This window comes from Hemiscyllium ocellatum, chromosome 28, assembly GCF_020745735.1.
Source record: "Hemiscyllium ocellatum isolate sHemOce1 chromosome 28, sHemOce1.pat.X.cur, whole genome shotgun sequence".
NCBI lineage: Eukaryota > Metazoa > Chordata > Chondrichthyes > Orectolobiformes > Hemiscylliidae > Hemiscyllium > Hemiscyllium ocellatum.
The window spans coordinates 21,358,723-21,381,622 of NC_083428.1; the positions used below are offsets into that span (position 1 = coordinate 21,358,723).

General features: G+C 40.3%; 1 protein-coding gene across 3 annotated transcripts in view; it reads left to right on the forward strand.

Annotated features, from left to right (window-relative positions):
• Positions 1-4,459: 4,459 nt before the first annotated feature.
• LOC132828874 (PDZ domain-containing protein GIPC3-like) overlaps positions 4,460-22,900 on the forward strand; it is a 205,547-nt gene continuing 187,106 nt past the window's right edge. Inside the window, exons 1-3 of one of the 3 annotated variants that reach the window (XM_060846051.1) lie at positions 4,460-4,779; positions 7,118-7,391; positions 9,165-9,233. The gene's annotated coding sequence lies outside the window, so the exon portion shown is untranslated. The remainder of the gene's footprint in view (positions 4,780-7,117; positions 7,392-9,164; positions 9,234-22,900) is intronic. The other 2 variants (XM_060846052.1, XM_060846053.1) reach the window with 2 other exon arrangements.

The following is a 22,900-nucleotide window of genomic DNA, read 5'->3' on the forward strand; positions in this document are numbered from 1 at the left end:
ACCCTTAACTCTGGGAAGTTTGATGTGGACAATAAATGCTGACCTAACCATTGAAGCTGACATCTCTCAAACAAATAAAGAGGAATTGCTAATACTTACTGACATTTGAAACATTTCTTAAATGCTTATTTTTGTGGAGCACTAATCAGTACCTGTCATTTGTGGGTTTCAAGTAAAGGCATGTTAAAATCTGGAAATCATTGTAGGTGTCTGCATGCACAGTAACAGCAGTAGAGTCAGGAATGCAGAGCATGGAACCAAATTGCTGTCAGGACAGAAGGGAGCACTGAAGATTTACAGTTTCTCATCACTTACTACACATTCCCTCTGGAGTTCTCCAGGGATTTTCCTGAGAAAACCCAGGGAGTGCTTGATCATTTTGTTTTTTTATACAGTGGTGTACCAAACTATTGTGATTTGAGGCAGATTTTAAAAGATGGAAGTTATAAGCGCTCAATCTACTTCAAAGTGGAAAGGATGATCACCCAAATCATTAGCAGTTGACCATAATCCATTTGGAATAGCAGGAGATGTTATTGTCTAAGACTATAGTTTAAAACAAGACTCACCACTGGGTATAAAAACTGGCAGTCTCCAATTGTGACATATACCGATCTTAGTTTTTTTAAAACTATTGGGCTTTGTTTTTGTCATCTCTTTTTTTACTTAAGTTATTAGTAAATTTCATCATTGGCTTAGTTGACTTAATGTTTTCAGTCCAGCAGACTGGTGAAGTTATTGAGCTTCTTGCAGTCCCACATTAAGGTCCTTTTTTAACAAAACAAATCATTTCACGAGACGAATGTGCATATTGCTGGTAAGGACAACTTTAGTTGACCATCTTTAATTGCATCCTTGAACTGAATGATTTGGTAGGCAATTTCAGAGGGCAGGTAAGTATCACCTGAATTTCTGTGGTTCAGGAGTTATATGTAGTCTAGACTGGGAGGACAATAGTGAACCGGATGGATTTTGTGACAAATTTTTCATGGTTACCACCATTATTGACACTATATTTCAATTCCAGATTATTAGCTGAATTAAAATTCCACCAGCTGGTGTTTCCTATTTTGTGCCATTTTTCATTTTCAGTTGCTGTTGAAATTAGCTTCTGCAAAGTTATTACTGCATTATTGGTTGTGTTTTCTTCCACTTATTTGTTTATGGAACGATTTATTGTGAAAGACAACAGCTTTCTGATGTTATCTCTTTTATACTTACAAGTGAGTATTTTCTACATTTAGAAACAATTATTTCTTTTATTAATTTCCTGGGGCAGTTCCTAACCTTTTTTTATTTCACTTATTGGAGTGGATTGAGGTTGTGCGATTGTGTAATACAAATAATATAGTAATTTTTATGCTACGACTTTGATGGAATTAAAATCAAGCATACTGGACCTGGTATTGGGAAATGAGGCAGGCCAGGTGATCAAAATTTCAGTGGGGAAGCATTTTGAGAATACTGGCTATAATTTCATAAAGGTTTGGACACATACATAGGGACCAGTGTGAACTTTGGATGAAGGTATTAATTTGGGAGTAGGCCTATTATAACTGAATCAGCCAAGAATTAGAGAATGTAGATTGAGAGAGAGAGGCTATTTGAGGATAAATCCACATCTGACATGAGGGAATCTTTTAAAGATCAGTTGAGTGCAGGATAGGCATGTTCCTATGAAAATAAGGACAGGAATGACAGGATTTAGGAACTTGGATGTTGGCAAATTATCAACTTAGTCAAAAAAAGGAAACATACCTAATGTCAAGGCAACTAGAAACAAAATCCTTGAAAAATATGAGAAAGGTAGAAAGAAGCTCAAATGGGGAGTTAGGAGGTCTAAAAGGAGCTATGAAATGTCATTGGCCAGCAGGGTTAAGGAGAATCCCAATGCATTTCACACATATGTTAGGAGCTAGAGGGTAGCTAGGGAAAAAGTAGGCCCACTCAAGGACAAAGGAGGGAGGTTATGTGTGATCTACACAAAATGGGTGTGATCTATAATAAATATTTTACATCAATATTCACCAAAGAGAGGGCTGTGAGGGATGTTGAGGTTAGGGAAAGGTGTGTGAATATGATCAGGTTGGTCAACACAATGAAGGAGGAAATGTTGAGTGTCTTGAAATACATTAAGGTAAACAAGTCCCCAGGGCTGGAAGGGATCTAACCAAGAATACTATGGGAGGCAAGGGAGGAAATAAGTGGGACCTTAACAGATATCTTTGCATTCTGTTCGGACTCATATGAGGTTCCAGAGGACTAGAGAATGGCCAATGTTGTTTCTTTGTTTAAGAAGGAAAACAGATATTCTAATTAATTACAGGCTGTTAAGCTTGACGCGATGGTGGGGAAGTTGTTGGAGAAGATACTGAGAGACAGAATTAATACACATTTGGAAGCAAATGGACTTGTTAGTGATAGGCAGCATAGCTTTGTGTGAAGATGGTCATGCCTCACCAACTTGAGTTTTTTTGAGGAAGCAACAAGAATGACTGACGAGAGAATGGAAAGTCTACTTGGACTTTAGTAAAGCATTCAATAATGTACCTCATGGCAGGTTCATACAAAAGGTAGAGTCTCATGGATTTTGAAGTGAGCTGCCTAAATGGATACAAAACTGACTTGGTCATAGAAGACAGCAGTAGTAGTGGAAAGGTATTTTTCGGAATGGAAATCAGTAATTAGTGTTCTGCAGGGATCAGTGCTAGGACTTTTATTATTTGTATTATGTAATAATGATCTGGAGGAAAATGTAGATGGCTTGATTGTTAAGTTTGCAGATGACACCAAAACTGGCAGACCTCGCAGATCATGAGGAGGATTGTCAAAGGACAGAGCAGGATATATTGCAGATTTGAACAGAAAAATGGCAGACAGAGTTTAATCTGGACAAATGCGAGGTGATGAATTATAGAAAATCAAAGTTCAGGTGTGAATTATATAATAAATGGTAGAGCCCCTAACAATGTTGACATACAGAAAGATCTGGGCATACTAGTTCACAGATCCCTGAAAGTGATAACAAGGTGGATAAGGTGACCTTTATTGGCTGGTATTTTGAATACAAAAGTTGACAAACAAAACAAAAAACCCAAAACAGGAGAGCACGATAGAAACACAAATTTATTCTTCATCAGATAAGTCTCATTCAAATGAATGGTCTTTTTGGGATGTCCAGGTCTCAATCTCAAAGCCAAAAGGCAAAGATAAGGCTGATAATCAGAGGCTTTTTCCCAGGTTGGGAATGTCAACTACAAGAGGGCACAGGTTCAAGGTGAGAGAGGGAGAAATGCAGGGAAAAGTTTTCACAGAGAGGATAGTAGGTGCCTGGCAAACATTTCCAGTAGAGGTGATGGAATCAAACACATTAGCAATGTTTAAGGTGTATTTTGATAGACACATAAATAGGAAGCAAATAGAGGGACAGAAACTGAGTATGGGCAATAATTATCAGATCTAAATAAGGACTAGGAATTGGCGCAGGCCTGGTGGGCTGACAGGCATGTTTCTGTGCTGTATATTATTATTGTATTGAGCAAGATGTATAACAGGCTGCCCACTTCCTATTCTTAATTTTACATTATTGCACATAAGTTGATCCATCCTGTTATCTTTTACTGCCCTTTACAGTATCGGCTTTAAAGTCTTGAACCCAAAATAAAGGAAATGCAGTTGATTCTACTGAGCCCATGCCTCACATGTTTGGATATGCAGCAAGATTAGAGAGATTTTTACAGAAAAGTATCCCTTGATATTTGCAAAGATGTCCTTTGTAATAGCAATGCATGTTCTATAAACTCCAGAGTGCTATTTGATGTTGCTGAAACATGTAACTAACTAGTTATGACTGGTATTGACTAAGATGTGTCTGTTTTAGAAGTGCTTTACAGGTGACAAAGTGAATGTGGTATACCTATAACTATGCCTGCCTGAATCTGAAAACCTGGAATAGGTCAGCGTTTACATTCAGTCAGAAACCACAAATACAAAGCATACAATTAACTCACTAAGAACATTTCTCCTAGAAAATGGAAAGCATAACTATTGAAATGTAGGGAAATGAAAGTAAACTCATTTGAAATTGTTATACTGCTTTATAGGGATTCTAAAAGTAGTGAATTAAAAAGTGCTTTCTTTGGAAATGGGTTGCTTTCACACCAAATAATTGAGGACAGACATCTGGAACTAACAATGAAATCCTAGATATACCATTTTTCTCTAGGATAACAGATTATACTTCAGAGTCAAAGTTTATCGGCTAGATTTTTCTCTCATGCTTCAGAACTCCGAAAGTTGGGAGCCGATGAGTGTCTTGGATCTGCATTTGGAAGTACCACATTCACCTTTTCACCTGTAAAGCACTTCTAAAACAGACACATCTTAGTCAATACCAGTCATAACTAGTTAGTTACATGTTTCAGCAACATCAAATAGCACTCTGGAGTTTATAGAATATGCATCGCTATTACACATACTTCCTCGAGACAGCTTCTTTGTTGGTCAACTTGAGGCTCTCTTAAGGAAGTCCAGTGAGCTCTCAGGACTGCTGACCCAATCAAAGGAACATCAATGCCCCTCAGAAGAGTTGGGTGCTGAAGAGGCAGGTTAAGGACTGAACATAGGAGGTTCCCTCTGAGACATCTATTCAAAACAAAACTTACTAGGGGCAAAACCATCGGAAGTGGAGGGGAGTGTCTTCAAGGCCAAGGATTCAGAGTTTGCTGCCAGCTGGCCCTCCTTCAGTGGATGAAGCCTTCGATTCTGATGGACTTTCAGGTTAGTGCAGGAGGATTGCTTCCATTGCCATCGTGAAATTGAATCTAATTGGGTCCATGGTTAGCTTAATAGCTCATCTCCATGATGCAAAAATCTGATTTGCTCCTCAGCTACCCAGGTGGGAAGTCTCCCTAGTGATCAGAATACATTACAGAACTGTCTTAACACAGTTCCTGCCTGTTTTATTTAGCCCTTCTGACCTCTACACTCACAATAATTGAATTGAGAGAATTCTACCCATTGTGTGGTGTTGCACAAAGCATGCAGCTTTGCAAAATTTATATATGTTTCTCCGGCTTGCAGTGCGAGTGTGTTTGCCTGGGCATGTTGCTGAGGCACCAGGGCAGATTGGAGAGGCAGCAGCATCAGCAGAGTGATGGTATCTGAAGCAGCAGCTTAAAAACAGGCAGCTGAGGTCTCTCGGAGACTGAGATAAGTGGAGGACTCATCAGAGACTGATGAACTTTTAACATTGCTTTAGTTTCTTAGTTTAAATTAAGAAATACTCTAACGTTAAGAATTTCCATATTTCTTTATTTTTCTCCTTATTCTATGAAGTAATGCTTACCTTTTTAACTCATGTACAAAGTAGTAAGAGAAACAAGGTTCCTAGTTACCTTGGTACCTAAAATGGCGCCTTGTGTGACTACGTTATGCACTTTTCACTGTATTCCTGTACTTCTGTATTTGAGAACACTTGACAAAATCTAAATCTAAATCTAATGTATGAATCATTATATCTTTTGTTAGGTAACTATATGTAGTTATATTTTTAGAATTACTTTTAACTTATAAATATAATTTTGCATATTTCTGTTTGTAAGTGTTGCTTTTAGTTGGGAGTTAGCCACAAAAGAGCTGGGATTTGGCTCAATAACTCTCAGGCACAATGAGCTGTCGGACCTTCTCTGCTGTTACCTTTTCAATGGTTCTGTAAGGGTAATGACAGTAGCTAAGAGTACCTTCCTCTGGCTTTAAACCTGTACAATGTAGTGTCATTAAATACAGGTATCCCCCGCTTTTTGAAAGTTCGCTTTATGCCACTTCACTTTTACGAAAGATCTACAATAGTACGTGTTTTTGCTAATCAAAAGAAATTCAAAGAGGACTTCTACTTTTACAAAGAAAGGCAAAACTTTTCCCATCAAAGTTAATGCTTCTTTGCTTTACACCATTTCAGCTTATGAAAGGTTTCATGGGAATGCTCTACTTTCGGAGAGCAGGGGAAACCTGTCTAACCATTCACAAATCTTCCCTTACTTCAGTCAGAGTCAATATTTCAAAACAGTTTGAATATCAATGTTTTTAGAGTCTATTTAAGATGCCTGACAATGTACTAGTTAAGATGAAATATTTAGTTCCAGACTGCCTCAAGTCAGGAATGATTTGGTGATGCCGGTGTTGGAGTACTGAGTTCAAAAACTGCAGGAGTTTATGTAAAACACTGTTATCTCACTTATTAGATTTGAATCAATCTAAACATCAGGTCATAGAACACAGGGGGCTAACACCTTCAACATATTGTCTAGCTATCACCATTGTTAGCAGCTAACCCGAGAATGCAACTTTAAAAAGAAGGGTTTTGTGAATTACACATGAAAGAAGTGAAACTATCACTGTATTCCAACAGATGAAACGCTTAACAGACAATCAGTTTTTCAATGTATAATTTCAGTTACATCACACTGCAAACTTTTGCTATAAATTCTGTGATCGAGCCCTACACAATCATCTGATGAAGGAGCATCGCTCCGAAAGCTAGTGTGCTTCCAATTAAACCTATTGGACTATAACCTGGTGTTGTGTGATTTTTAACTCAAGTCAGGAAGTGTGCTACAGTTTGTGAGTTTCACTTATGGTGCTCAGCAGTTTAGTGATCAAGCAATGTCGTGCACAATTTTAAATGTTGAGGAAATGTTTGTATTTTTCTGTTCACTTGAACTCACTAAATTGCAGCTGGACTGCTCCATTTAGAGGATGACTTTAGAACTATGGAAATTTATAGCATGGAAGGAAGCAATTCAAATTATTGTATCCGCCCCATTCCCATTCTGGCTTCTATATCATTGACCTCTGGCACTATTTGAATGAAGCTCAATGGTAGCTTGAGATACAATACTTTATCTTTGGATTAGGTACCTCACAGTCTCAAAACATCAGTGAGTTAATCAGTTTCCAGTCTAATCACTATTTAGCTGTTGGCAGCTCTTGGTAATGATTTGGCTATGACACCTCACCACAGATAGACCTATTCTCTGTTTGTTTATTTATCTCATTGCCATCCTGTTTAGGTTTGTTTTTGTTTTTGTCATTTAATCTTGTTTGCCTTCCATCCTAGCGCAGAATCTTATGGAGGAAATGTTATCTTGGCTGCTGGTTGAATGTTCAGTGGGAACCCTTACATCATCTGTTTTTAAGAAGGCTCACCACTAACAGGCCAGTGATGTGGATGAAGAATGCAATGGACAGAAGTCTTGTTCACCATATGAGAAAAGGCTGGCAGATCCACTATATTCAGCAGCACTACTTGGCAGCTAGTGGCTACTGCCAATACTACCTGAGGCTTCTGACCAGAGACGGAACCAAGACGGAGCGATAACTTTGGAGGTTGGGTAGGTGGCACTGGTTGCAGGGTGGTGGACAAGTGAGGAGCATCAATAGAAAGGGGAAGGGTAGCTTTCAGTGCTCCCACCCCACCATTTCCCCTTTGGGAGCCTGAATACAGATAATGCACTGGGGACCAGAGTTTAAACGCTGCCATGACAGATGATGGAATTTGGATTCAGTAATTAAGAAGTTAAGGCTCTAATGGTGATCATGATAACATTGTCAATTGGTGTAAAGATACATCTGGTTCAGCAAGTGTCCATTAGGGAAGAAGATTGCCATCTTAACCTGGTTTGGCTTGCATGTGACTCCAGATCCACAGTGATATGGTTAACTCTTAACTGTTGGGACTGGACAGTTTGAGTTATAAAAATAGGCTGGGACCTCTTTCACTGGAGCATAGCAATTTTAGGGGTGACTTATAGAGGTTTATAAAATCACGAAGGCATGGATAAGATGAATAGCAAAGATTTATTCTGAGGATGAGTGAGTTCAAAACTAAGGGGCATATTTTTGAGGTGAGAAGAGAAAAATTTAAAAGGGACTTGAGGGACAATGTTTTCACACAGAGGGCGTTCTCTATGTGGAATGACTGCCAGCTAGCTGCAGGTACAGTTACAACCTTTAAAAGACATTTGGAAAGGTACACGAATAGGAAAGGTTTAGTGGGATGTGGGCCAAACATAGGCAAATAGGACTAGTTTAATTTGGGAACCATAGTCAGCATGGAGAGTTGGAACAAAGTGGGTGTTTCCATGATGTGTGGCTCTACAATTCTACGTTTGACCTACTTTTGAGCAAATTGTTGCATCAATGAGGCATTTAATTAAAAGAAAAAGGACTATGTTCGGTCACCATAAAATGCAACCATGAAACTTTCAAGTACTTTTGTCATAAAAATCCAATTTGTTTTCTGATGACTTTTATTTATTTTAATAACGGTGGTCCTTACCTGGTCTGGTTTAAGTGTAACACAAAACTATTGAATCTAACTCTTTACCAGCATCTTTGTGAAGTGGCCTCATAAGCATCCAAATTTTATTAAACTACTTGCAGTGGTTATGGCTCGCCTCAACTGATCTTGTCAGTGATGTCACCCATAATTAATTAATAAAGATGGTATCTGTCTATTGGACATCCAGTAGTTCCAGGTAAAACCAGCTGAGGCAATGTAAAATTAGTTCCCAAACTAATGTGTGACACTTCATTATACATGTCCCTTTGCAACTAAACTAAGTTGTTGCCACACTGAAGCTTTCCATATTAAGTTGCCAATACAGGAAATTTCTATTCAGGATCTTGCAAGAATTGTGAGAAAGCAGGTGCTAACCAGAAGCAATGACCAAAGCATATACTCACTTGGAAGCTACAATGTCTATTGTCACTATTTTCAAGGATTTAAATAGAGAGGTTTCTGGAAGGATCATGGGGAACATGACTTTAACTATATTGCATAGATACAGAAGCTATAGTAAATATGGAGCATTTTGATTGGGATATTTGGGTTTAGAGTGATTGTGAAGCACACTCACCATCTAACTGAGGACTCTTCAATACCACCAGTCCACTCAACCAGTTGAAATGATGCAAAGTGAAGCATGTAAATTTGAATTTGAATTAGCTTTATTGTCACATGCACTCAAATGAGTAAAGTGAAACTTACGGTCCCATCTTAGGTACAAGATACCTAGGTACAGATTCTTAATTACATGTTCTTATGATAAACATATACTCTTTGGAAACTGAGCTGACCAATCCTTTATCCCCTTCACCATCAGGGCAGACCCCCTGAAGGTTCTGGAGGAGCCCGGGCATGCCCCAAATCTTGGAAGGAGCGTGATACTAAGGTGAGGCAGAAATTGGTTAAATGGGAACACCCATTGCGCTCCATGGCGGGAAAATTCTGGTCATCAGCTGTGAGGTACTCTCAGTGTTGTTATATGTGGTGCAGGCCTAGCCTGTTCCCCAAACCTGCACCGTCACAATCACCCAGGCCAGCTTTCACTTCATGTGGAGGTCAAAGGTGAACTGTGTCTGAAGGGACACCATGTACAAAGACTTGGAGGAACAGGGAGAAAAACACACCCAAGGCTACCCTCACCCTGATGGCCACTTTTATGCATGGCTACATCAAGCTGTGCCTGCATTCTTTGTACACAAACACTTAGTGTTACTATGTAATTAAGTTCTACCTGTTCCCGGTGTTGCAAAGGATGGACCTGGCCTCACTGCCATACTCTTTGTTCTGACTCTCCATGCTGACTCTAATTCCCAAACTGCTCCAAGTAGTTGGACCGTTCTGTACTACCAGTCCTTCATCGAGAAATTTGTGAAGGAAAACCCTTTTGACCTCAAGACCATCAGGAAGTGGTCAGCACATAGTGTCCTTGAGACTCTTCAGGAAAAGGGCAGGATGGATCCTGTCGAGTGATTCCCTGGGCAGACCAGGACATCACTTGGTGGATGGTGAGAAGGGCTCTGCCGATGAAATCCTTCATGCATGCCTGGACTCTCTGTGCCACTGCATGCTGCCCTTGAAGTGGCTGTGGAGTGTTCAAGACTGTCACATACCTCCTTCTGGAATGTGCCTATGCAAAGGAAGTCTGGCAAGGAATGCAATGGTGTTTTTTGAGGTTCATCCTGAGCAGCTCCATGAAGCAGGATATTGTGCTGTATGGTCTGCTCCCAAGACTCACACTGAGACGAACATCAACTGTGACTGAAGGACCATCAACTTGGTGAAAGACGCTCTTTGGTCTGCCCGAAGCTACTGGTCTTCCAGTTGAAGGAGTTGACCCTGACTGAATGTTGCACACTGACACATTCCAAGGTCCAGGACTATGTGCTGAGGGATGCACGAAAACTTGGAGCAGCTGCCACCAAGGCACAGTGAGGAAAGACCACCGTATAAAGTCCTTCACCAAAGAATAACGAGGGGGTTCATTCAATAATTGGGCCCCGCTGATGCCTCAGCTAAAGGCCAAGAGGTTGACTGTAAATATAGAGAATGGTGAACATCAAAGACTTAATTTGTTCTCGGCCAGTAAAGAGAGTGTAGATCTGAATGGCTTCATTAACTGTATATATACCAAAGATTTCTTTCTTTGAATAATATATATTTTTGCAATAAAAAAATCGAAAGACAAAAAAGTAATATGTCCAGAATCTTCCAGCCATTAGCATGATTTTCCTTGAGATAGATGTGCATTGTTAAAACAAGTTTTCTGGAAAACAGTCACAAACATGTTCTAATACAGTTTATCCTGACAATTTTTAACTTGGAGACACAACAGGAAATGTGAAGGTCCATCTTGCATTTCACTACATTTTTAACAGTGGCCAAAATTCCTTCCAGGTGTCACCAAATCATTGGATCTTACAACACTTTGAATCAATTTAATTCCTCCATCCAGAAAGATCCCACATTTCCTTTTGCCAAATCTAGTTTGTTCTAGTTTTACCTTTGGGCATCCTGGCACAATTTTGTGTCCCACAAATTATCTTTCTGTAAGTGAAGATTTTTGAAGCAGCTACTGTCGAGCCTTTGCAATTAGCTATGACTGTTACATTGCATTGTAATGCAAATATGATTAAAGAAGCTGACATTTGACAGAAATACATTGAAAAAGTTTTCCTCCTCTGTGAAAAGGCCCCTAGCCTGGTAGCATTTATACATCAATGGCGTTGGCCATCAATACATTCTCAGTTTCTAAATAATAATGTTCTTCTAGGTTATCTCAGGACAAAGTGACAGAATAAACTAATCTTCTGTCCAGAGATGTAGTGAGAAGGTTACAGATGCATTATTAGGAACATTGAGATCATCTCTGACACAGATTTTGTAGAACATTCTACATAAGCGCGCACACAACAAAGTAGAGAAGGTTAACCCAGGAAGCAAAAATCTAGAAACATTGTTGTGAGCATGTAAGGGTGAAATCAAGTTCAGTGATATGGCAGAGTTTGACGTTTGCACATGGGATTTATCAGCCTCCTTAGAACCCATTGAACCAGAGTGGAAGAAAGTCAGCCTTGATCCTCTGGGACTGCCTATAGAGATATACTTCTCAAATTCAATTTCCCAAATATAGGTGAATTTGTTAAATTAACTTTTCTGCCCTCAACATTTTAAAAAAGGAAACTGTTCTAGGGAATCATATTTTTTGGGTGGGGGCACAGTTTTACTATTTGCTTATTTTCCAAGTTATCTACAGGTCAATTACCTTTTCAATGTGCAGTTCTCATACGCTTGTTTCAGAAACCACTTTTTCTTTCTCAGCTTTTTGTTTCATCCCCTACTCTGATGACGTGGGAAATTAGTTACATGGATCTCTGTTCACTTATCTTTAGGGCATACTCAACTCTTGTCTCCTTGAAGTGTCTTGACCCGCAGATTTTAGGTTTGCTCAACATTTTAAAACAACAGTGATAAGGAAGCTGGTCTGGTTAGAAAAATAATCTCTTCATATTACGGTGCTGTTTCCAAGTATTCATAATCAAAAGTGCCTTCCTCACATACAGTGTGGAAAAAGAAATGTCAAACTGAAAGAACTTACTTGTATTTATATAGCACTTTTCACAATCTCAGGATGCCCACAATTATTTTATAATTAACTATTTCTCACTACTACATAAATTCCACACGCAGTATTTCTTTTGCATTCTCCAGGTTCAATAGGGGACCATTGAACAAATGTCTTTCTAAGCCAACTTTGCAAATATTCAGGCAAACTCCTGTCAAAACCAAATATGATGGACTGGACACTGGGTCAGGATGACTGAATCGTACCTTCCCATATTTCCTAAACTCTCAAATGGCCAAAAGTTCCGAGGTGGACAAAAAAAAGACACAAACTTCTTGAAGTTTTCCTTGAAAGGGGCAGCATTAATGTCAATGACTAGCAACAACTTGCTAAGAACTGTTCAAAATGGTGACAACCTGTACATCAAGCTGCTTCATGGTTTGAGTTGAAATACCTTAAAGAGGAGGTTGCATGGCAGCAGAGAAGGAAAGAAAAGACAGCAAATGCTGCACTCTGGATCCCACTACCTTGTGTGACATCCTGCTGCATGTACCCAGTAATCTTCAGGTTGAGAATTGGGTAGTTCAGTCTTGTGAGGACCCATAGCTGAACTTGTCACCCTGAGGAGATGTCATCCTTGAATTGAGGAACAACAAGTGATTGCTACAAATAAAACTTCAGAATTGTGGACAGTTTTGCTATGGAGATAAATCCAAGATCTCCCAAACAGCAATGAGTTAATCAGACGATCATTTTCCATTTAGTCATAAGAGATGCACATTAGTCAGGACACCAAGAAAACTCTTTCTCAAATAGTGCCATGGGTTCTTTAACACCCTTTAAAGGAGCAGATAGGGTCTTACTTCAATAACCCATCTAAAAACTGGAATGTAATACAGTGCAGTAACCCCTCAACCTAGATCATGGTTTCAAGTCCCTGAATGCGACTTAAACTCATAAACTTTTGACACAGGATATACACTGGAATTTATTCTACTTTGGAAAATTAATTCTGAGTAAAATGAACTATTATGTCAGTGTAGTTCTCGTGAAGAAATTTGAATTTCCTTTGAAATAATATCAAAGATGTCACAAAGAGCAATTTAGTATCTCCTTCAGGAAATATTACACAAATGAGTGTGCCTGTAGATGGTACTAAAGACCAACACTCAGTTCTTAAGAAAAATGAAGTAATTTCTATGCTGTCACAAAGAATCCCCTTGTGATCTTGTTTTCTACCCTGCCTTTTCCTAGCAATCATTATCATCTTTCCCGTTCTGTGCTCGTTTTTTTATGCAAATATTTCCAATGCCTGCATCTCATCTTCTTTACCCAAAATGTTCTCGTCTCCTCTGCAGTTTTCTTTATATGACTCAGTTGTCTGTGTCATTATCTTTCTCACATACGTAGTGGTCTTAGCTCTGTAGTCATAAAGGCATTGAGATTACTTTAAATGTCAGCACTCCCTTACTTGTTGCTCTATATGAATATATGTAGTATAATGTTGACATTCAAAAGCAAATTTGAGCAAGTTTACAGGAAAGACTCTTAGTTAGATATTAAAGCTACAGAAATCTATGAAAAATCTTAAGAATGAATGAGAAATTTGCTGATGAGTAGAAAACAATGCATACATTGGGTGAAATTGTGTCAAGATATTGGCAAGTAAAGAGTAGAATATTCTAAAATTGATCTCGAGTCCAGCTTTGATCCCAAAACTTACATCAATAAATGGGAACTCAAAACAACCTTGTAACATGATACCAAGCTGGGGGTAGTTAGTGCAATCAAACAGTGCAGCTTGTAAATCACAAAATGAGTAGGAGAAAATATGTAAATAGATAAAACAACAGAATTAAATTTATTTTTTGGAGCTCTTTTAGTGCAGTAATAATAGCCCTACGCTGGTTCAACTCCACACTCAGATCTTGGTGGCTAACAGATGATTGCTGAAATGTGGTCAAACAGACTGGCTATCAACTTGTAATTCCTTCTGATACACCTATTGCAGGAAGTACGAGTGGGACAGTCTCCTGCTTAGCCTCCCATGTTAAAATATTCCATGTGCAGGATCATTGTCATGTGTAAGTGTTTTTGTCTTTCTGAGGGACAACCACTCACAAAAAAACACGGATTTAATATGATTAGACATACGAACTGTATGTAGGGTGGGAAAATGGGTGACCCACTGCATGAACCATGTTGGATGGCAGGTGATATCGAAAATGGATCAGGATATGTAATGTAGCCATTGGGCAGCATATGTAGCCAATGCTGAGCAGCAAGCCACAAAATCTGTGGAACATTGAATTGCTGTGACAAAAAAATGAATGTTTTTACATTCAAAACATATCTAGTTCTGTTCTCTCAGACTCAAGGGAAGCAGTCAGATTTGTATTAATACACAAGAGAGTCGCAAGATTGATTTCCTTATCAAAAGTGAGAAAACACTTGAGAAACAACAATCTCCATGCTTTCGGTCTTGAAAAAAGTGCCTAAGAAATAATCTTTCAGTGCCATATAAAATGTTGCTACTTCTTGGTCAGATGCTCTGGATTCCATAAAAGCTTCTTTAACAAGGTTGTGTTGTCCTTGGTTTTTTTAAAAGTGTTTTCTGAGACACAGATTCCGAAATGTTTGGCTTGGTGCACTTGAAGAAGCTTTTAAGTTTAAAAAAAAACTTGCACAATGAAAGGAGAGTGGCAAGTTCTCCCAGCTCAGCTTTTCTCTGGCTTGGGTTGGTTTGGGTTTTAGCAGTCTGGCTGTACAGAGGAAGCAGTCAGTCAGGTTTTGAGGCGGCTGGTCAAAGAAACAGTTCCATGCTGGTCCCCTCCCTCTGACATCTCTCCTGTAAGACCCTGTGTTTGATTTTATCTTTTTTTGCCAAGTAGAGTTTATGGGGATTGTTTCAGGAATTTGGAACAGCATCATTAAGTTGAGGTTTTTGGATAGGTTAAGTGAAGGCGGGCATAAACCGCCCCGTGTTTACCGTGGAGCAAGGCCCACGTCGGGAAAACCAGCAGTATCCATTTTAAGCCAGCAGTATCCATTTTAAAGCAAACAGTATACATTTTAAGACAGCAGCTGCCAGCCCGACCACGTGATTGGGAGAAGGGGACCCAAAGACAGATCCAAATACACACCAGACCAGACACTAGTCAGGACTCCAGACAATGGTCATGACGCACAGATTGAAACCCACCTTATAATCTCGTCAAGGTCCCAACTGACACACACCCATAACCTGATCATGCAAAACAGTCCTACACAAAAGCAAATACCAAACAAACAGGATGAACCTAACATACAGTTTGGAAGTAACAAAGGGGGGTGCTAGCCTCCAGCCCTCACGGAGAGACAAGCAGATAGCACCTGGACCCATTCACATAAAGATAAACAGCACACCTTTTGTGTATGCTGCCGACTCTCCGAGGACAGCAGGAAGTTGACATTCTCACATACTCCAGCCATGAGTACCACCATTCACACTCATTCATACCCAATCTCCTACATCCTGACTCATGAAGTATATAACTTGTAACATCGCACGGGAAACGTTAGAGTGATCGAGATTCAAACCTTGGTTGGTCTCCGCCGACGTTACATACTTCAATAAAGTTACTGATTGTCGAACCGCACTCTGGGCTCGGACTGAAGATCATTTCATCCGCGCTAACAATTTTTATTCTATATTTCCTTTCTTTTGTTTGTGTTTCATTCGGTAGTCTTGCAAATAAATTCTGTTTTGTTTAAAACTAATTGGTTGGGCCACTTGGAATATCCACTTGAAATATCCACTCTTGGAATATCCACTTTACACCTGCTTAAAACAACTCGCCATGTTAGGGTCCGTGCTACTTTATTGAAATGCTTTGAGGGGGGTCTGGCCTGGTCCATAACATGGTAAATCTAGAGCATTGCTTTAACCAGGCCTCAGAGCTGCAGTTCCTAGTTGGCTAGCTTCAGCAATTTAGGGCAAACCTGAAGATGTTAAAAAACAAATACTCTGGGTTCTCCCTCTTGATCTAACATTGGATGAAGAAAAGATGTGAAGAGTGATGAGCAAGGCCAGACATTTGCTACCTTTACTCAGCTATCTTCATATATCTGAGGACATCTGATTTTGCAAAGGAAACATTCTTAGAATATTCCTTGCAGGTTCTACTTAAATGAAACTGGCAAGTGAGGCAGTTGCCTGTTGGGTTGCCTATTTCAATGGAAGTGCACCTGTATCTCCTTTTCACCAGTCATGATCTGACTCTTACTGGGCCTGATGCTGCCGTGACTGCTTAGTATCTTTTATGTCCTCCACAACTTGATAATAGAGTCATAGAGATGTACAGCCTATCCATGCCGACCAGATATCCTAAACTAATCTGGTCTCATTTGCCAGCACTTGGCCCATATCTCTCCAAACCCTTCCTATTCATATGCCCATCCAGATGCTGTTTAAATGTTGCAACTGTACCAGCCTCCACCACTTCCTCTGGCAGCTCTTACCATACATGCACCAACCTCTGCATGAAAAAGTTGCCCCTTAGGTCTCTTTATATCTTTTCCCTCTCACCCTAAACCTAGTTTTGGACACACCCCCACAGGGAAAAGACTTTGTCTACTCAACCTATCCATGCCCCTCATGATTTTATAAGCCTCTATAAGGTCACCCTCAGCCTCCAATGCTCCAGAGAAAACAGCCCCAGCCTATTCAGCATCTCCCTATAGCTCAAATCCTCCAACCCTGGCAACATCCTTGTAAATATTTTCTGAACCCTTTCAAGTTTCGCAACATTCTTCTGATAGGAAGGAGACCAGAATTGCACGTAATATTCCAAAGTAGTCTAACCAATGTCCTGTACTGCCGCAACATGGCTTCCCAACTCCTACACTCAATGCTATGACCAATAAAGGAAAGCATACCAAATGCCTTCTTCACTGTCCTGTCTCCCTGCAACCTTACATTCAAGGAGACATGAACCTGGACTCCAAGCTCTCTTTGTTCAGCAACACTCCCCAGGACCTTACCATTAAGTGTCTAAGTCCTGCTCTGAATTGCTTTTCCAAAATGCAAAACCTCTCATTTATCTAAATTAAACTTCATCTGCCACTCCTCAGCCCATTCGCCCATCTGATCAAGATCCCATTGTATTCTGAGGTAACCTTCTTCGCTGTCCACTACACTTCCAATTTTGGTGTCATCTGCAAACTTACTAACTATACCTCCTATGTTCGCATCCAAATTATTTATATAAATAATGAGAAGTAGTGGACCCAGCACTGATTCTTGCGGCACACCATTGGTCACAGGCCTCCAGTCTGAAAAGCAACCCTCCACCACCACCCTCTGTCTTCTACCTTCAAGCCAGTTCTGTATTCAAATTGCTAGTTCTCCTTGTATTCCATGAGATCTAACCTTGCTAATCAGTCTCCCATGGGGAACCTTGTCGAACGCCTTACTGAAGTCCATGTAGATCACGCTCCCTGCTCTGCCTTCATCAATCCTCTTTGTTACTTCTTTGAAAAACTCAATCAAGCTTGTGAAACGATTTCCCACACAGAAAGCCATGTTAACTATCACTAACTAGTCCTTGCCTTTCCAAAAACGTGTAAATCCTGTCCCTCAGGATTCCCTCCAACAACTTGCCCACCACTGACGTCAGGCTTACCGGTCTATAGTTCCCTGGTTTTTCCTTACCAACTTTCTTAAATAGTGGCACCAAGTTAGCCAACCTCCAGTCTTCCGGCACCTCACCTGTGATTAATAATGATACAAATATCTTAGCAAGGGTCCCAGCAATCTCCCTAGCTTCCAACAGAGTTCTGGGGTAGACCTGATCAGGTCCTGGGGTTTATCTACCTTGATGCATTTAAAAACACCTCTTTAATATGGACATTTTTCAAGATGTCATCATCTATTTTCCTATGTTCTATATCTTCCATGTTCTTCTCCACTGTAAATGTTAAACTAAAATACTCATTTAGTATTTCCCTCATGTCCTGCGGCTTCACGCAAAGGCCATCTTGCTGATCTCTATTCTCTCCTTAGTTACTCTTTTTCCTTAATGTTGTTGTAAAAACCCTTTGGATTCTCCTTAACTCTATTTGCCAAAGCTATCTCATGTCCCCTTTTTACCCTCCTGATTTCCCTCTTAAGTATACTCCTACTGCCTTTATACTCTTCTAAGCATTCACTCGATCTATCCTGTCTATACCTGACATATGCTTCCTTCTTTTACTTAACCAAACCCTCAATTTCTTTAGTCATCCACCTTCCCCTACACTTACCAGCCTTTCCTTTTACCCTCACAGGAATATACGTTCTCTGGACTTACATTATCTTATTTCAGAAGGCTTCCCATTTTCCAGCTGTCCCTTTACTTGTAAACATCTGTGCCCAATCAGCTTTTGAAAGTTCTTGCCTAATTGTCAAAATTGGCCTTCCTCCAGTTTAGAACTTCAACTTTTATATCTGATCTATCCTTTTCCATCACTATTTTAAAACTAATACAATTATGGTCGCTGGCCTAAAAGTGCTGCCCCACTGACACCTCAGTCATCTGCCCTGCCTTATTTCCCAAGAGTACATCAAGTTTTGCACCTACTCTAGTAGGTACATCCACGTACTGAATCAGAAAATTTTCTTGCGCACACTTAACAAATTCCTTTCCATCTAAACCCTTAACACCTTGGCAGTCCCAGTCTATGTATGGAAAGTTAAAATCCCCTACCATAACCACCCTGTTATTCTTACAGATAATTGCAATTTCCTTACATTTCAACAAGGCGGAATAGATGTGGTGATAGCAGCCTCAGTTGAATCCACTGCAAATAAGCTGCTGCATCTGGCTCAACATGGCTACTTGTGCAAGTTATAATTGCATTGTAGATAACTAAGCCTGACCTGGAGGCTCCTCTCATTCACTTCCCTGCATGTTAAATCTGGCGAAGATTAGAGACCTGTGACTCTAAAGCAGCAACCTGAACATTACAAAGCCCTCATTCCATGTGCCTTCTGACATCCTGTTATGTGACCCTTTTCCTGCTAGCACATAAAGAGCATTGAGCTTTCATACGTTTTCAAAGATTACCCCAATTCCCAAATGCTCGTGGTGCATCCCAGCACAGTGTAGAACTGTGATTGGCATTTGCATCTACAGTTGTTGGAAGCTTGCTTTGAACACACAACTTTATATATAGATGTTAGTGTGGCAGTAATTCCAGATCTTGAAGGCAGTTACCAACTTTATAGAAAGGACACTGACATAAGAGGTTTCCAAAACGAAGAGTGAGATTTACCTAATATCATGAAACAGGTGATCTGGCAATTATTACATTACCTTTTCATGAACCTTTTGTGTGCCATTGTTTAAGAAGGGCGGTAACGACAAGCCAGGGAACGATAGACAGGCGAGCCTGACCTCAGTGGTGGGCAAGTTGTTGGAGGGAATCCTGAGGGACAGGATGTACATGTATTTGGAAAGGCGAGGAATGATTCAGGATTGTCAACATGGCTTTGTGCGTGGGAAATCATGTCTCACAAACTTGATTGAGTATTTTGAAGAAGTAACAAAGAAGATTGATGAGGGCAGAGCAGTAGATGTGATCTATATGGACTTCACTAACGCATTCAACAAGTTTCCCCATGGGAGACTGATTAGCAAGGTTAGATCTCATGGAATACAGGGAGAACTAGCCATTTGGATACAGACCGGCTCAAAGGTAGAAGACAGAGGGTGGTAGTGGAGGGTTGTTTTCAGATAGGAGGCCTGTGACCAGTGGAGTGCCACAAGGATCAGTGCTGGGTCCACTACTTTTCATTATTTATATAAATGATTTGGATGCAAGCATAAGAGGTACAGTTAGTAAGTTTGCAGATGACACCAAAATTGGAGGTGTAGTGGACAGCGAAGAGGGTTACCTCAGATTACAACAGGATCTGGACCAGATGGGCCAATGGGCTGAGAAGTGGCAGATGAAGTTTAATTCAGATAAATGCAAGGTGCTGCATTTTGGGAAAGCAAATCTTAGCAGGACGTATACACTTAATGGTAAGGTCATAGGGAGTGTTGCTGAATAAAGAGACCTTGGAGTGCAGGTTCATAGCTCCTTGAAAGTGGAGTCGCAGGTAAATAGGATAGTGAAGAAGGGGTTTGGTATGCTTTCCTTTATTGCTCAGAGTATTGAGTACAGGAGTTGGGAGGCCATGTTGCGGCTGTACAGGACATTGATTAGGGCACTGTTGGAATATTGCGTGCAATTCTGGGCTCTTTCCTATCGGAAAGATGTTGTGAAACTTGAAAGGGTTCAGAAAAGATTTACAAGAATGTTGTCAGGGTTGGAGGATTTGAGCTACAGGGAGAGGCTGAACAGGCTGGGGCTGTTTTCCCTGGAGCGTCGGAGGCTGAGGGGTGACCTTATAGAGATTTACAAAATTATGAGGGGCATAGCTAGGATAAATAGACCAAGTCTTTTCCCTGGGTTCGGGGATTTCTATATCACAATGGTGACCACTCTGCAAAAGTACTTAACAGCATATAAAGCACTTTAGGATGTCTGAAGGCAGTGAGAGGCTGCATATCATTTTTAAAAAAGACTGTAAATGTGGGAAATTGAAACAAAAACAGAAATTGCTGTGAAAACTCAGTAAGTCATAGAATCCCTACAGTATGGAAGCATGCCATTCGGCCCATCAAGTCCATACTAACCCTTCAAAGAGCATCCCACCCAGACCTACCCTCCATATTTCTGTAACACTGCATTTCCCATGGCTTACCCACCAGTCTGCACACCCCTGGCTGCTATTGGCAATTTAGCATGGCTAATCCATCCAACCTGCACATCTTTGGACTGTTGGACTATGGGAGGAATCTAGAGCATCCAGAGCAAACCAATGCAGACACAGGGAGAATAAGCAAACTCCACACAGACAGTTGTCTGAGGTGGAATCAAACCTAGGTCCCTGGCACTGTGAGGCAGCAGTACTAACCACTGAGCCACCCTGCCAGCTAAGATCTGGCAGGATCTGTGGTGACAAAGCAGACTGAATGTTTCAGGTCCCATGACCTTTCCTCAGAACCGATTGCAGCTAGGGAAAGGTTGGTGTATCTGTTGAAGATGGGGTAGGGAGAGGGAGGACAAGTAAAAAACAGTTGGAGGAGGAGCCCAGAGAAAGAGAACAATGGTTGGACATTAAACCTTAAGTTATTTCGAGAAAGTGACTTAAAAGGAATTTACATATTAATGAATTGAAACCTGCAACCCATTCTAAATGATGAAAGAGTTAACAACAATGTAGGTTTGTTCAATATATCATTTCATTATATTTACATGACAACATAATCTTTTGCTATAAATTCTATGTCTTATGGTCCTGCTCCACAACTACTTGATGAAGGAGCAGCGCTCCAAAAGCTAGTGCTTCTAAAAAACCTTCTAAATATAACCTGGTGTTGTGTGATTTTTAACTAACGGTTGGACAGACACAGAAACAGATAAAGGTCAATTATAGCTGCTAGTTGGACCCATTAGTAGCTGACAATGGGTTGTGTGTGTTAGCAGCTCATGTGATGACATGGCGTGTGTGCAAGGGTTGGGGTAAGGACGTGGGAGAATGTGCTCTGGCCCTAAAATTATTGAACTTAAAATTGAGCCCCAAAGGCTGCAGGTTCCCCAAGAAGAAAATGAGGTGTAGTTTTTCTAGTTTGCACTGAGTTTTGCTGCAGCAAGCCTGAGACAGACGGTTTGCCAGGGAACGCAGTGATATGTTGAAGTGGTAGGCGGTGGGAAGCTCAGGGTCATTTTTGTGGATAGAACATAGATGTTCTGCAAAGTGGTCGTCCAGTCTACGTTTCGTCTCCCCAGTGTAGAGGAGATTAGATTAATTGAAGTGCAGGTAACTTGCTGCTTCACCTGGAAGGTGTGTCTGCAGCCTTGGATAGTTAGGAGGGAAGAAGTAAACGGGCAAGTATCACACCTTTTGCTTTGTCTACATAGGTGCTGCCAGACCTGCTGCAGTTCACCAGCAATTTCTGTTTTTGCTTCTGCATAATTAAAGTTTTCCTTTTCTTTCATTTTACCAATTTCATTGAGTCTTTAGGAGAAATCCATCAGCCAAGTGGTTGACGGCAATCATCAGATACCATCTGCCTAGATTTCAGAAAACCTTTGATAAAGAAACGTATAATAGAATCTAGTGGAATTAGTGATAATCTGCGGCAATGAATTTTGAGTTGGATCAATGGCCAGAGTCAGAAATAACAACAACAATAAAAAAAAACTTAAGGCATTTCACAGGCATAAAAGTCAGAAAAATAAGGATTCCACCTTAAAATAAAAGCCATTAGGATGAAAAGGTTGGTGGGGAAGAATAGGAACGCATATAAAGCTATATGAAAAGTTTTCTTAATGCGGCCAGGAAAAGTAGGCATATTCTTCCAGGACTCTTAAAGTTATGCTGGTCATCTGCTGTCAACTGCACCATTCATTTTCAGCCCCAGAGTGGCTTACTCTGGCTCCTGCCTCCTCCTGACATAATTTCTCGCAGTTACAACATTGAGCTTCATGATAATGATCTGCCTGCAGTCAGCCAGTTAGTTATTTACATTCATTTTTACATGAAAAGATTGTTAGTAGAATGCTGGGGCTGGAAGTAATCCACAATTGAATGTTGTAGACAAGAGAAGGTCCAACAATATGTGCTGAGGGTTACATTAAACCTTGGACAACTGTACCAAAGGTTCAGAGTAGACCGGCCATTGTTCAGGGCCTTTCCACTGTAGTATACTGAGGGGTTGGAGAAAATATAAAAACACTTGGACCAGAAAATGTTTGACATGAAATGCAATTTTACACTGACAATATACCTTGTAATGGCAAGTGTCATGAGGTATATAATTTACTGTATTGAACAACACTGATCTGTACAGGATTTTATGTAAAGGTCAAATTTGAGCTGTTATATATTGTACCTTTACAAATTATATGAACAAAGGATA